Source organism: Mangifera indica, chromosome 1 (assembly GCF_011075055.1).
Source record: "Mangifera indica cultivar Alphonso chromosome 1, CATAS_Mindica_2.1, whole genome shotgun sequence".
Taxonomy (NCBI): domain Eukaryota; kingdom Viridiplantae; phylum Streptophyta; class Magnoliopsida; order Sapindales; family Anacardiaceae; genus Mangifera; species Mangifera indica.
In genome coordinates, this window is record NC_058137.1 from 17,849,365 (window position 1) to 17,864,678 (window position 15,314).

The following is a 15,314-nucleotide window of genomic DNA, read 5'->3' on the forward strand; positions in this document are numbered from 1 at the left end:
CGAACTTGTAATTGATAAACACTTAATTATCCAAGTGCTTCTCCATAAAAGACTTAAAAGAAACAGCATACATCCTCAATATTAAGATATACCATAATAAATCACGTAGGTTGTTTGTCTTAAGTCCAAACACATACATAGATAAGGTATTACCTAAAATTTAATATGGAAAAATCCAATAAAGGATTCTTACCCATGTCCCATGGCAGATGTCTCTCAAAAGAGATATGTCAAATATAATCTGAAAGGGATAGAATAAGTTAGATCTCATATGTATCCATTATAAGATCTATTATGTACGTCATGTTATGTACGAAGGTTGATGTCTTATATGTCTTGAGCATTTGCAATAGATATCAATTTGTTCCTACTGAAAAACACTAGAAAGTTGTCAAAAACATTCTCAAGTACTTGAAAATGATTAAGGATATTATCTTAATGTATAGAGGAGAGACTGAGCTCATTATGTGAGGATACAATGATACTAGTTTTCAGACTGATGAAGATGACTTTAAATCCCAATCAAGATTTTTTTTGTTTGAACGATGGTGTAGTTTGTTGAAAAAGCTCCAAACAAATTATAATTGCTGGTTCTACAATAGAGTCTAAATACATTGCCCTATCTGAAACGACAAAGGAAACTATTTGGATCAAAAAGTTCATTACAGAACTTAGAGTGGTTCTTAGGATTTTCAAGCAAATTGAACTCTATTACGACAACAATTGAGCCATTGATAAAGTAAAGGACCTAAAGGCTCACCAGAGGTCCAAGCACATTCTCAAGTGATATCACCTAATTTAAGAGATCATTTAATAAATGATACATAGATTATGAGGGTTAATAGAGATGACAATTTGGTAAGCCTGATGACCAAGCCTTTGTCATAATAGAAGCATGATAGGTATGTAGTTGCATATGACATTATACATATAAGCAATTGATTATAGTGCAAATGGGAGATTGTTAGAATAATGCCCTAGAGTCGATTAGTTTGTACATTTGTGACTATGTAATTTACTTATTTATTAATAAAAGGTATATTCTCTTGTTAATTCATATTAATGTTAAGCATAATATGTTTGTATTAATAATGTCTTTAGAACGGTAGATTCATGACAAGGGAATCAAATGACTACTCATGGTAACTCTATGACATATTAGATGACTATTCTAGAAATGCACATAATTTTGATATTACTATGACCAATGGCATTAGTGATGAGATCATCATAGTATTAAACAACCTTATCGAAAAATAGTGACAATTTTCACTTGTCAAAGTTATTAATTGATAGTTTGGTGCAACATATAAGTGTACTTTATAGACCTACCAAGACGATTTCTAGATATATGATCGCTCTTTTGTCTATGAAAATAAATCTTCTAACTCATAAGTATATGTGGTCCTTAGACTTAAGGTTATTGGATCATCTCGTACAAGAATTGATATGGTTCAATATTATTTAACATGTTATTATAACTGTGGTACTATAAAGGTGGTGACCAACCATATTAATAAATGTATGGAGGTTATGTTGGATCAATAGAGGATTTATCACTCATCTAGCATAGAGATGATATTTTGCATAAGAATACTAAAAAACATCATAACCATTCATATCTACAACTATAATAGGATTGAGTCATAGTATAATCTAAGTCATTCAGTTATTGATGTGTATCAGTTCATATTAAGAATTTACTACGTTAGGTATGTATCCGTATCTCAGCCTTGAGAAATATAGATTGATGAAAGAATCAAATTGTATGCAGTTGTGTAGTTGACAAAACCGAGATTAGTTCACTTACACTCTATCAGTTGGGTAGCCATCTTGCTTTGCTAGAGACCAATCTTGGTCTGTATTCATATTCAACTTGAATCTAGACACTATTAGTTCAATAAAGAGCTTATGGGTCACACGCATATAAGAGTTAGTTTGGACTATAAGGAATTGGATTATTTTGTGATAATCCAGATGTATATGAGGTGATATGAATTCTAGATTGAGTTAGAGTTATTTGATAAGATTGAATTAGCTCAATCTGACTTTTACTTATTTATGAATGACTAATCATGTGTCATTTACAACCACTCATGTTTCGTAAAAATGAACGACTGTGCATGCCTTTAGTGCACAATCATTCATGGCATTCTCTATTTATATGAACGTGATTTTAGAATTCAAAAGTGTTCATTACAAACTTTAGTCTTGTGGCACGACTTCCAGTGCACATATATACTATCTATAAAGCCCTAACAACCTCTAGTGCATAGTTTGAGCCTTTCCATGTCTATGTTTCACATAGATACCAAGACACCACCTTATTATGGGTTAAATAGTGATCTCATAGCCACGTAAATAATTTTGAGGAGTTATCCAATATTTATTGATCTTTAAACACTCTATGTATGTTTGAATGCATGTTTATGAAATTATTAGCTATAATATGATCCTTGGTAAGGTTTTTAGGATATCTTTGAATTTTTTTTTTTTGTAATGTATTCCATTGGCTTACTGATATCTAGCAACTCAAAATCCCAACACTAAACACAACAATAATCTGATGTTTAGGTCATATAGATCTAATCTACAAGGTTTGATTAAATCTATAAACCTGCCAATTACCTTATGATAACCTCAATTTTCTCTCTCACTAACTGCTATTGTAATTCATAGTGAGTTGTAACCTATGACAATGCCACTTTCTTGCTTAAGGCATTTTTTACCACATTAGCCTTACTTGGATGGTATCTGATCTTACAATCATACTCATTTGCTAACTCTAACCATTATCATTGCCTCATATTGAGCCTTCTCTAAGTAAAGAAATACTTGAGACTCTTATGATTCATGTAAATTTTGCTCTTGACCCTCATGTAAATAGTATCACTAGATTTTTAAATGCTAACACAAGATTTGCCAACTTTAAATTGTATGTAGGGTATCGGGTCTCATATTCTTTTAATTGGCGAGAGGCATAAGTTATGACACTACCTTTTCTACTATAATATTACTCTTAATACCTTATATAAGACATTTGTGAAGATATCATACTCTTTGCCCTCTGTTAGCAAAGCCAATATGGCAGTTGATGTCAACCTCCACTTTAAAACCTGAAAGCTCTCTTTGTAGGTGTCAAACTATCAAAAAGGAACATCCCTATAAGTTAAGTTTGTAAGTGATAAGGCTAACTTGGTAAAACCTTCTACAAATCATTTGTAGTACCCTGTTAACCTAAGAAAACTTTATACCTCCTTAGCTATCTTAAACCTCTATTATTCTAACATAACCTCTATTTTGCTAGGTTCTACCAAGATATCATCTACTAAGACCATGTGTCTAAGGAAAATCACTTTGTCTAACTAGAACTCGCACTTGGAAAACTTGGCATAGAGTTACCTCTCTTTCAACCTCTATAATTCAAACCTCAGAAGTTGTGTGTGTTATTCTCGAGTTTTGAAGTACACTAGAATATCAACAATGAACTATGAAATTGTTTAAGCAATCTTAGAATACTTTGTTTATAAGGTCCATGAATACTATTAGGGTATTTGTTAACTTGAAAGGTATGACTACAAACTTATAATGCCCATACCTTGTCTTAAAGGAAGTCTTTGGTTTATCTCTCTTAGCTACTTGAACCTAATGATATCTAAATCTTAAATCAATATTTGAAAATACTAAGACACCCTTGAATTGGTCAAACAAATCATCTATCCTTGGGAGTGGGTACTTATTCTTTATTGTGACCTTATTTAACTTGTGATAATCAATGCACATCTTTATCCATCTTTCTTTTTAACAAATAGGATCAGTGCACCTTATAATGAGTGACTCAGTCTGATGAAGCCATTGTCTAACAACTTTTGTAATTATTTCTTTAACTCTTAAAGTTCACCTACAATCATTTTGTATGGTGCCTTTGTCTCTAAGGCTAACTCTATATTGAACTTTTGTTCTCTCTTTGGTGCCAACCCTAGAAGACTATCAAGAAACATATCTAGAAATTTTTGCATCACTAAAGTATCTTTCAAATTTGGGACTGCCTCATTTGACTTGCTTAATATGGGATCAAGAAGGGATGATATCACTGTTTTTGTGCATTATCTAGTAAAGCAATCAGGTTGCTTGTATTTGTAGCACACCTTTTGATTAGTTAACCACTCATCGATATGTTTTTGCCTATATCTACGATAAGCAGGGGGATTATCATGCCTTATCTGATCTTTTCTCTTTTGTTTCTTGTCTATCTAGTTTTTCTTGCTACTCTTAGATTAGAAGGTCATCTTGCCTCTAAAATCCTTACTACCACCATCATAGTTGTCATATTCTTAGTTACCTCTTAACACGATCGGATCTGATCTCTATGTTAAGGCTACTAAAATAGGCTAGTCTAGAATATGCCAATCTTTGGTCATCTTTTACCTTATGGCATTTGATATTTGCACCTTGTTTAAGGCTTCTAAATATGATTTGGTGATGTGGTCTCCGATCATAACATCCTTAACTATATCCGATCTGAGCCCACTAAGGAAAATCTCTATCTTACTTAGATTCATGTTGGCCATTTCTATGGCATACTTGGATAAGTCATTCAACTTGGCGGAAAACTCTTTCACTAACATGTTACCTTGTTTCAAATTTATAAACTGTTAGGCTCTTACATACAAGATGTTTACTAATAGGTATTCTTTCTTTAAAGCCTACTTGAAGTCAGCCTAAATCATCTTTATAACTTGATAGGTCTCATATAATATCTATCATCGTGTCTTGACATCACCTTTAAATAGAAAACTAGTGTAATAAATTTTCTCCTGATCTGACATCTGAAACAACCTTGTTATATCCTCAATTTCCTCCAACCACTTCTCAACTAGTTATGAATTTGAAATTGAACTACCTCTAAACTATAGAGATAGGTATCTGCTTATTAGACTATAGATAGGGTGAAGTTATCCTTTACTACCACTTGTCACTATAACTCTAGGTGCCTTCCTACCCGTTTTATCATGTTAGAGTGGTAGCTCAACTATTAGGGGTTGTTTTGTTACTGGTAAGGCTTTAACTAGATGTCTAACACTTTCTTATGCCTCTGGGTTCACCTTGAGAACCTAACTGTCTATCTATGGTGTAGTTGCCACACTAGAGGCTTGTCCTCGAGCCTTTGCTTGGCTCCTCTCTTGAGTAAGAACATTTGAAACATCTCTAATAAGCCTTTTAGATCTCATTATCCTGAAATAATAACGCAATTCAGATAGATATACTACTTATCTTACTATAGGTTAAAACATACTTACAATGGTAGGTGTGCGAAAGCAATTAACATTGCATGGGGGGTTACTTTTCTTACTTAAATTACTTATGCACTTTTCAGACATACTACTACTTAATACAACTTTTTGGGTTCCAAAACTATGTTCTGATACCATAAATTAACATCTTTCTCTAGATACATACCCTTATATAGAATATGACCTAAAAAGACGTTTACAAATTGAGTTCTTAATTATTGCAATGGAATAAATGAGCATGCATTCAAACTTAACTCATAGCGTGTAAAAAGGTGCAATCAATTACTTTATTCATAAACACTAAAATTCATCCATTATATCTGAAATTGCAAAAAATAGGTCATGCCAATCAAATAAATCATATCTTAAAAACCAAAGGCACCATACTTACTTGTCCTCTGAATACTTGCTAATCTTAGTGTGGCTGTGACAATTTTGATGATCTAGGGCTCATTCTGTCAACCAAAGTTCTCATCTTTCTTTCTTCTCTCTGTATTTGGCGGTTGCTTTTTTGTTCTGAAAGAATTATGGATGCAAAACATGCATATAAGGCCTTACGCCTATTTTTATTTTACCTACCAAACATAACACACGAGCATGTGGTTCCTTACACATGAGTGTATACCCTTCTTTATTTAGTCAATTTCATATGCTCGACATGAAAAAGACGTTTCTACCCTTTTAAGGTACGAATAGGCATCACCTTTATAGTGCATGATTGTCCCTACTAAAAACTCATCATAATTCAACATTATTTAAATTAAATAAAGAGAAAAGCTTGAAATGTCATTGGGCTTACTTGTGAGTGTTACAAAAAGGTATTCAACAACCATTAATTTGGATGAAAAGATTAAAATACACTATTAAAAACACGTAACGAAAAAACATGCAAAAGACGCTTAGTTATATAAAAAAAAGTTCAAATACTCAAATATAATAATAAAATACTCAGTTTATTAAAAAGGATCCTTAATACATAAATGATGAAAATGACATATTTGCCCTTACTGCTCACATCAACCATAGCCTTGTACTGCATCCATCACTTAACTTTATCTTCTATAAAATAGACAAAATGGGAAAGGATGAGTGATAAACATTCAGTAAGTAGGAATATAACTTAAATTTTATTAAATTTCTATTTTTCTCTTAGACTTGGTTCATCCTAAACAAGTCATCGAAAGTAAGCTATTTACTCTACTAGGATGACATGAATCCACTTTTAAACTATTTAAACTCCTAAGACCAACTAAATCTCTTGAACTTGCCTTACTACTCTAGTTTCCATGTCTTGTGTCTAATGATCCCATCAGTCTTATTTACATTAGGCACTTACAGGTGAATTCTCACTTAACCTTAAACTAAATTGTAACTGACTTGTCAATCAAACAAATGGAAATAAGGATCTAACACCCTAGCCATGCAAGTATCACAACTATGTAGTCCACTCCCTTCAACTATATTAGACAACGATTACACTTGAGCCTACTACGGTTCACCACACCCTACTGAGAACCAATGGTTTTACTTTAGATAGTGTCGAGAGTATCTCATAGTAATCCTATTGTAACGACCTTAAAACATTTACCTCTAACAATGGTACCATCATACTAAGCATGCATGCTCTCTTGAGCTACTTACTATGAGCTTGTAATGCTTTCAACTTTTTGTTTTTTTATACAACTTGGTTTCTTGAGATATTATCTTATTTTATAAGTCTTACTTTTACCTATAGAGTTTTTAGGATTTATTATTATTCTTAAATTATTTGCACAGTGCAACCAATGGTTGTTTCTTTCCTATGAATGTTCGTTCATCATTTGTTCATAACGAGTGAACATTCCTAGTTTGATGAACATTTGTTCATCATCCCTTGATGAATGTCCATTACTCTTTATCTTGCTTATTCTTAAGGCCTAAGGGTATTATAGTCTTTCTATACTATGCACATTCTATAATGTTTCATAAACAATCATTCAAGAAATCTTTTTTGATGAAGATGAACAATAAGTAGTGTACATGCACATTCGTCCAACTTTATTCGAAAAAATTACAAGTCATGAACAATCGTTATCACATGAACGAATATTCATGACAAGTAAAATTGTATTCCAGGCTTACGAAGGATCCAAAATGAACTTATGCAATAGCAAGACATGCAATACATTATGAATCTTATCCATACTTGTCGACAACACAAGTGTATAGGCTACTTTATTGGCCCGTTTAATTATCTTATATAGGCCATTGAATTTGAAAGCCAACTTGCCCTTATTAGTCATTTCTTGTTATGCCCGATCCTTAACGCCGGTACTATTATTAAGAAGGATAACTGACAGTGCCTCTTAGTTCATCTTTTGAACAATCACCTTTTATTTAAGTGTCTTACTTAATGTCTCATTGTAAGTTTAGGGTGGTGTTGATGTCATCATCTCATTATATGTTATTGCTAGGTTTAGCCTACGGATAAATTTCTCCATTTTACCTAGTTTCGTGCTTGCCATACCAAATGTATAGTAGGCTAATGCATTAAATTTGGTGGAGTGTTCCTTTACTGAGCTAGTCCTTTGGGTGTAGTTAATGAATTCTTGAGCCCTTAAGTTGGTCATGTCAATTGTCTTATACTCAACGTTAAATAACTTTATGAAATATGTCCAAGTCATTTTTAAAATCCTCACAGTCTCTACGGTGAGGTTTCGCCAAGCTCTGCATCTGACTTGAACATGTAGGTGACATTTCTCACTTTCTTCTTATTTGTCATATTGAACAAGGACATAACACTATTTACCGATTCTAACCACTCCTTAACTATGTTAGGGTCCTTGGTATATGTAAACTTTTGTGGTTGATGTATGCTAGATAGGTTGTATATCGGGTGTAATTGATTCTTCCCTAGGGTTAGGGTTTCTATTGAAACTTTTTCATTAACACCATACGCTAGTGAAACTTGCATTGATTCGACTGCTTATGTCAGAACACCCTCTACTGTTTCTCTTTAAGCTCCTCGCAAATCAAATTCTTGATATTTATAGCATTTAATCGAAATTGAGAGTTGAAGGAGCAGTCCTTAAATCCTGGGCCTCCTACTAATTGCCATGAATATTTCTATTCAATCGTTTAGATCTTCTCATTATGAATCCTATAAACTCACATAGGTTATTGAAATTTCTTAAATAAATAGGAAATTTATATACTAACTTACAGTGATTAGCTACAAGTATGGTTAACTTGTCATGAAGGGCATATATGTGTTTTCCTAAAAATTTTTTAAGATATTATTTAGGTATCAAAATCATTTTTTGATACAAATTATAACACCCTCTCCAAAAGTACTATTTTCTAGAGGGAAATATCACTAAAATTGATTACAAGGGCACATATTTGAAAAACGAATTTAAAAAAGCACTAAAAAACTATTAATTTGGATGAAAGACTGAAATACAGTTTTTTAAAAACACATAGTGAGAAAACATGCAAAAGAGCTTTTACAAGTGTAGGAGCCCACTTTCTCTCACTAGAAATCTTTAGTCTCACCAAAAGTAAACCTCACTGTTTTACAATATGAATTTATACGAAGATAAAGATTAAAAATTCTTTCAAAGAGTATATATGAAAGTTTTAGTTTAGTATAACCTAATACAAATAAAATCAAGAAAGTATATAAGCAAGAGTTTGATTAAAGAAAAGAATTTGTAAGTGAATAGCTCAATAATGTTTTGCTCTTAAGTATATGAAAGTTCTTAGTTGTAAAAGTCATTCCCAAATAGATTTGATTAAGTTTATATAGAAAAAAATGAGAAAAGTTATCGTTGTGCACAAAACGTATTGTTTTAATTTTCTAAAAAACCCAAAATTTAGTCAATTTGATGTGATATAGTCAATCAAATATGACATGACACTTTCGTGATGTCTACATGACACTTGTCATTAGAAAATTTATCATCTAATTTAGTTGCCCATAAGGAATTTGGTCGATTGAATTTTTGAAAGCCAAAATACATGGCTTAAGGAAGATTTGGCAGCTACTAAAATTTTGGGTTATCAAATTCAGTCAACCAAATTTTATTGCATTTGCCTCTTGAAATTTTAATCAAAGATTTTGGTAGACTCTCATATTTTTTAGGAGCTGAAGTCTTTTCCACCAAACATGGTATCTTACTATCTCAACAAAATACATTTATGATCTTTTAGATAAAAACAAAATGCTTAAAGCCAAGGGCACCACTACACTTGTAACACCCAGATGTATGTTCAAGGGTAATTGGGTCTTTTTTCCTTGTGATTATGTTTATTCTTGTATTTTTTTTATTTTGGGGTTACACAGTTTAGTGGGTAGGCCACACGCTTGTGTGGGTGATGACAAGGGCAAAATAGATTCTCTTTGTGTAATGCTTGAAAATTGGCTAAGTTTGGAAGACATATACGCCTATGTATATTGATCTACACGCTCATGTATGGTTAACACATTTAAATATTGAATAAGGATCAGTTTTGTAGTGATTTCAGAAACTGTCATTAAAGGGAAACAACATACACGTCTATGTATGTGATCTACACAGTTGTGTATCGCGCGTTACATGTAAAAATAAAAAAGGACTAAACACCTTTGGCTTATAACTTTTCACCACTTTTCCAATATAATCAAAGAAACTTGAAAGTTCAAGTGAACTTGGGAGTGAAGAGACGCACAAGAGTCATTGGAATTCCACTTTGCACACGAAGGTTTACATTTGGACATTGGAAGAGAGGTAAATAGGATGATTCTTGGTTTGGGTTAGTTATGGTTATATATGTATGTGTGTTTGTGTGTGTGTGTGTGTGTGTGTGTGTGTGTGTGTATGTATGAATAAATGCACACGCACACACACACACATTTGCATATATATATATATATATATATATATATATATATATATATGTATGTATGTATGTATGTATGTATGTATGTATGTATGTATGTATGTATATATATATATATATATATATATATATATATATATATATATATATATATATATATATGTATGTATGTATGTATGTATGTATGTATGTATGTATGTATGTATACATATACAGACATGTGTGTGTGTATACATTTGTATCAGCAAGCACGGATGAGATTACACTGTTATAATTGAATTGAGGACATGAGTTCATATGGATAGATTGTACTTTTATGATGATCTGTTTGATGAGTGTTGGTATAATTAAGGTTTCATATGTGTGTATGCATCTGTATCAACAAGTATGGATGAAATTACTCTGTTATAATTGAATTGAAGAATGGGGTCATATGGATAGATTGTACTTTTGTGATGATTTGTTTGATGAGTGTTGATTTAATTAAGGTTTCATATGTGTGATTATGATATATTGATTAGTAAAGCATGGCTGAGTATCACACACACACACATGTTACTTGTGGGCGTTATAGAAGATGAATATATGTGTACATGCATATGTATCAACAAGTATGGATGAGATTACACTATTATAATCTAATTGAGGACATGAGTTCATATGGATCGGTTGTACTTTTATGATGATATGTTTGATGAGTGTTGATTTAATTAAGGTTTCATATGTGTGATTATAATATGTTAATTAGTAAACCATGGCTAAGTATTTTATATATATATACACACACACACACGCATACATATTGCTTGTGGGTGTTATGAAGGATGAATATATGTGTATATGCATATGTATCAACAAGTATGGAAGAGACTACACTATTGCAATTGATTTAAGGAAATGAGTTTATATATATCTAGATAGATTGTACTTGTGTGATGATCTATTGATGAGTACTAATTTAATTAAGGTTTTGTATGTGTGATTATGAGTGAAAAATAATATGAGTAATTACAATTATATGGAGATATAACTATGAGTGCATTTAGTTCAAATAATCCTTTATTATAAAAAAGAAAAACTTATCATAAAGATAAATTATATAGAATATTATCGAATATAAATTATTGTTATATTTAATAAAAATTGATATCTATAAATAGTTATTGTGGTTTGTTAGATATAATGAAAGAATACTAAGATATTTTTTGCTTAAATGTCCTAAAGATTATCGAGTATAATTATTTTAAAATATTTTTTATTTTATTTGTTATATTAATTAAAAATTAGAATATTTTTGTCTTTAAAAAAGTAATTATAAAACTATAACAAAATCAAAATTCTCTTAATAATCTTTTAATACTTAAGGTGAAAGTAATAATATAATTACCTCTTGTATTATCTATCACATCACTATTGGTTATATTAAATTACTGAAATTTTTTATTTCTTAACAAACCAAATAAGATAATATCATTAATAAAAGATATATTATCGGAGTAATATTTTATTACTTGGAACCAAACTTCACCTATATGCAATCTATAAGGATTTCAACTACTATTGATAGTTGCTTTTTAACATTTCTTTAATTTATCCGAACAAATTATACTAAAGTAACATTTATCTAAATATTCAAATTAGTTCGGGTTAGTTTGAATTACTTTTGTGTCAACCCTAACACAACTTAATTTAATTTTGAGTTGAGTCATGTTAATCCAAAATAAATTTTGCATAAAAAACTCAACCTAACTCGATTATTTTCATATTGTGTCGTATTGGGATAACATGTCATGTTAAAAAAAATTAAAAAATAACTCCTTTATAAATCTTACCCAAATATTTTAAATACAACAATATAACCCTTAAAAGCTTAAAAACTCATAAATTACTCCTTGGAATATTTTGAAAATTATTATATTCACACCATACATTATGAAAATACAATTATAACCCCAATAGTTTGTAATATGACATTTACACTCTTCATTTATTGCATTCTTTTCAATTCTTTGAGAGTGTAACTCTTATTTTTGAAAGAACAATGTTATATATACATATTTTTAGTACACAATTTGAATATACGGATGATGTGATATTATGTTATTGAGTGTTACTGTAACATTCGAATTCAGGTGTGTCAGTAAACTCCACTTCCAAAATTACCCCTAGAGTTGATTTTATAACTTGTTGTGTAAAGAAATTGCAAAAGAATCATAGAAAACTACTAAATGAGCAATATTTTTCAAAGGGGGTAAAATGGTCATTTTATAAAGATTCAAGGGACAAAGTGGGAATTAAAATTGAAGGGCACACTTGAAATTATATGGTAGTGCTAAGGGTTTTTGGTAATTGGGTAAGGATAAAATAGTAATTTATGAAAAAGATTAAGGGCAAAATGGTCCAATAGGCTTATAAACTTATTTCTATTCACTTCCTTCTTCATTTTAGCCGAGACCTCCATTCTTTATAGCTAAGCTTTTTCCCTTAACCAAAATTCGTCCAAAAACCTAGCTAAACCACCTAATTTCTAGAGGCTCCAGTTATAAAAAGTGTAGATCTGTCAATTCTGATCAGTTCTAAGGTAAGAAATTTACTTTTTAAGATATGTCAAGTTTAGGGTTTTGATGGATGATCATATTTTTGGTTGATTAAGGTTGCCAGAAAGAAGAAAAGAAGGTGAATAAGCTTAAATCACTAAATCAGCAAAGAAAAGGTAAGAATTTCATACTTTACATACTTGAAGTAAATTTGAGTTATGTTATTTAAATAACCTTTACTTATATAAGTGTGTAAGATATTAGAATTAAAGTGATCTATGCTTAAAAAGATAAAGAAATTCATTAGGATTCATGATGCAATTTTTTGCCATAAGGGTAAAAAGGTAAATTTTGGCCATAAGGGCAAAAATGTCATTTTATGTGATATAGGGTACTTTTGCTTAATTATGTGCATAATATGTGTAATAACCCTTATATTAAGCCTACATTGTATATTTTGAAATTAATTAAATGTATGAGATATATAAATGCATGAGAGGAGAATATGATGTTTGATAAGGAATGAAAAGAATAAGGGAAAACAATGAATGAGTATATTTTCTATTATGATTATATATGCATACATGAGGAATCATAATATATGCATGATTTAGAAAAAAAAAATAATAAAGAAAGAGGAAAAATATTTTCTAAGTCATGCATGCTTTCAGAAAATGGAAAATAAGTATTTTTGGTTTTATAATGACTCATATGGTACAGGAAAGCAGAAAACATACTTAAAATCCTTACATGCGAGCTGTACTGTGTAGACAACAAAGAAAATAATCGGTTGTACTGTGTGGACAACCAGTTGTACTGTGTGGACAGCAAAAAAAAAAATATCAGCTGTACTGTGTGGACAGCAAAAGAAAAATATCAGCTGTACTGTGTGGACAGCAAAGAAAAATATTAGCTGTACTGTGTGGACAACAAAGAAAAAAATATGCGTGTAAGAGAGAATTATACTTTGTATGGTGACTGCAAGTACTGTCATATGTAGTCTAAACCAGTCAATGAGAAAGAGAGAGAAACAAATTAGTAAATATTTTATGAAAGTCATTTGCATTAGAATTATGCATACAAGCCTGTGTGGCTGATAAAGAGTTGAGAAAGATGTACGATCAGAAAATAGAAATGTCATGACACTCATACATGCATAAATCATAACGAGTGAATCATATCTGTATAGTAAGGAAATGAATAAATGTGTGAAAGAAAAGAATTATGATATGTGTTAAATGCGTGTTTTGTGTCAATTATTTTGTTGTAAATAGTTCAGACACGCTGAGTATGGAAAAGATTAGAAAAAGATTAGTATTGGTATAAAACGCTTTAAGTGTTGAGTATGATTTTCTTACTGAGTCATAATCGCTCACTCCGTTTAATTTAATATTTTACAGGTAAAGAAATGCAGCAAAGGTTCTCGGGGAGCACTAATGAGACATGAGGCTAAGGGAGGAAGGCACCATAATTTTGTTGATTTAAATGTTATGATATATATGAAATATATATATATATATATATAAAACTAGTTTTGAAAATTGGTTATAAAGTTTCTATGGGTGATAATTTTTTTATGATAATTATTATTATGTACTTATTTTATTTATTATGATTATGTGATGAAAATCCAGTCGATTGGTAGGACTGGTTTATGTGAATTGCTAATTGAGAGTGTTACAGGGCATAATGAAAAAAAAAAAAAAATTCCCCGGGCCCTCTAAAATAGGGGAACTCATGCCGTTTTTCTGTAACACACCCAATGGTTAGGAGAGGTTACAGTTACTTTATCTTTAATTGAAAATCATTTAATCATATAATAACACAACATCTATGTAACTAAATTATGTATTAAAAATGTGTACGTATAGTTTTATTGTTTTTGAAACTATTGAGGAGTATAATGAAAATTTTTTAAACACCCCAAATTTTTTTGGAATTTTTCAAAAAACTCTTGAAAATTCATAAATACTCTGACATTTTTGAAAATTACAATTTACCCCTAAATATACAATTATAATTATTGGCACCTTTATCTACATTTTGTTTAGAATGATCACTACCACTATTAAAAAATAAGTGTGTTCTTCTATAATTTAGATATTTAAATGATTTATTTTTAAATTTTATTAATTTGGGTTATATGAAAATTTGAAAAATGAGTAGTAAATATAAAACAACAATTTTATTTTTTAATACTGTATTTCTTTTTAATATTATTCTTTTTTATGTAAAAAAATATTATTTATATCATCCAAAGGTGGAATCATATTTTTATGCGAACCTACGTTGGAAAATGTAATTTACTCCTATCATTTTTGGAATTTTAGTTACATGAACCTTTTGATCTAACTAATTTTTTATTCCTGACTTGGTAAATGGTTTAAAATAAAATTAAAAAATATTGCCTTTCATCAAATTAAAACAATAACGTTACCACCCATCACATCTCATTTTTTTTTTTCCAATGATGTACTATATTGAAGTGCAAATTAAGTAAAATTTTGGTAGACTCATTGGGCCTAAGGATTGTACCAAACTTAAGGTCTACAGAGTTGTAAGCTTTTAATCTGGGTCAACCCAAAAATTTAATTAAGGCCATGTTGTATCGAGCCCTAAAAGA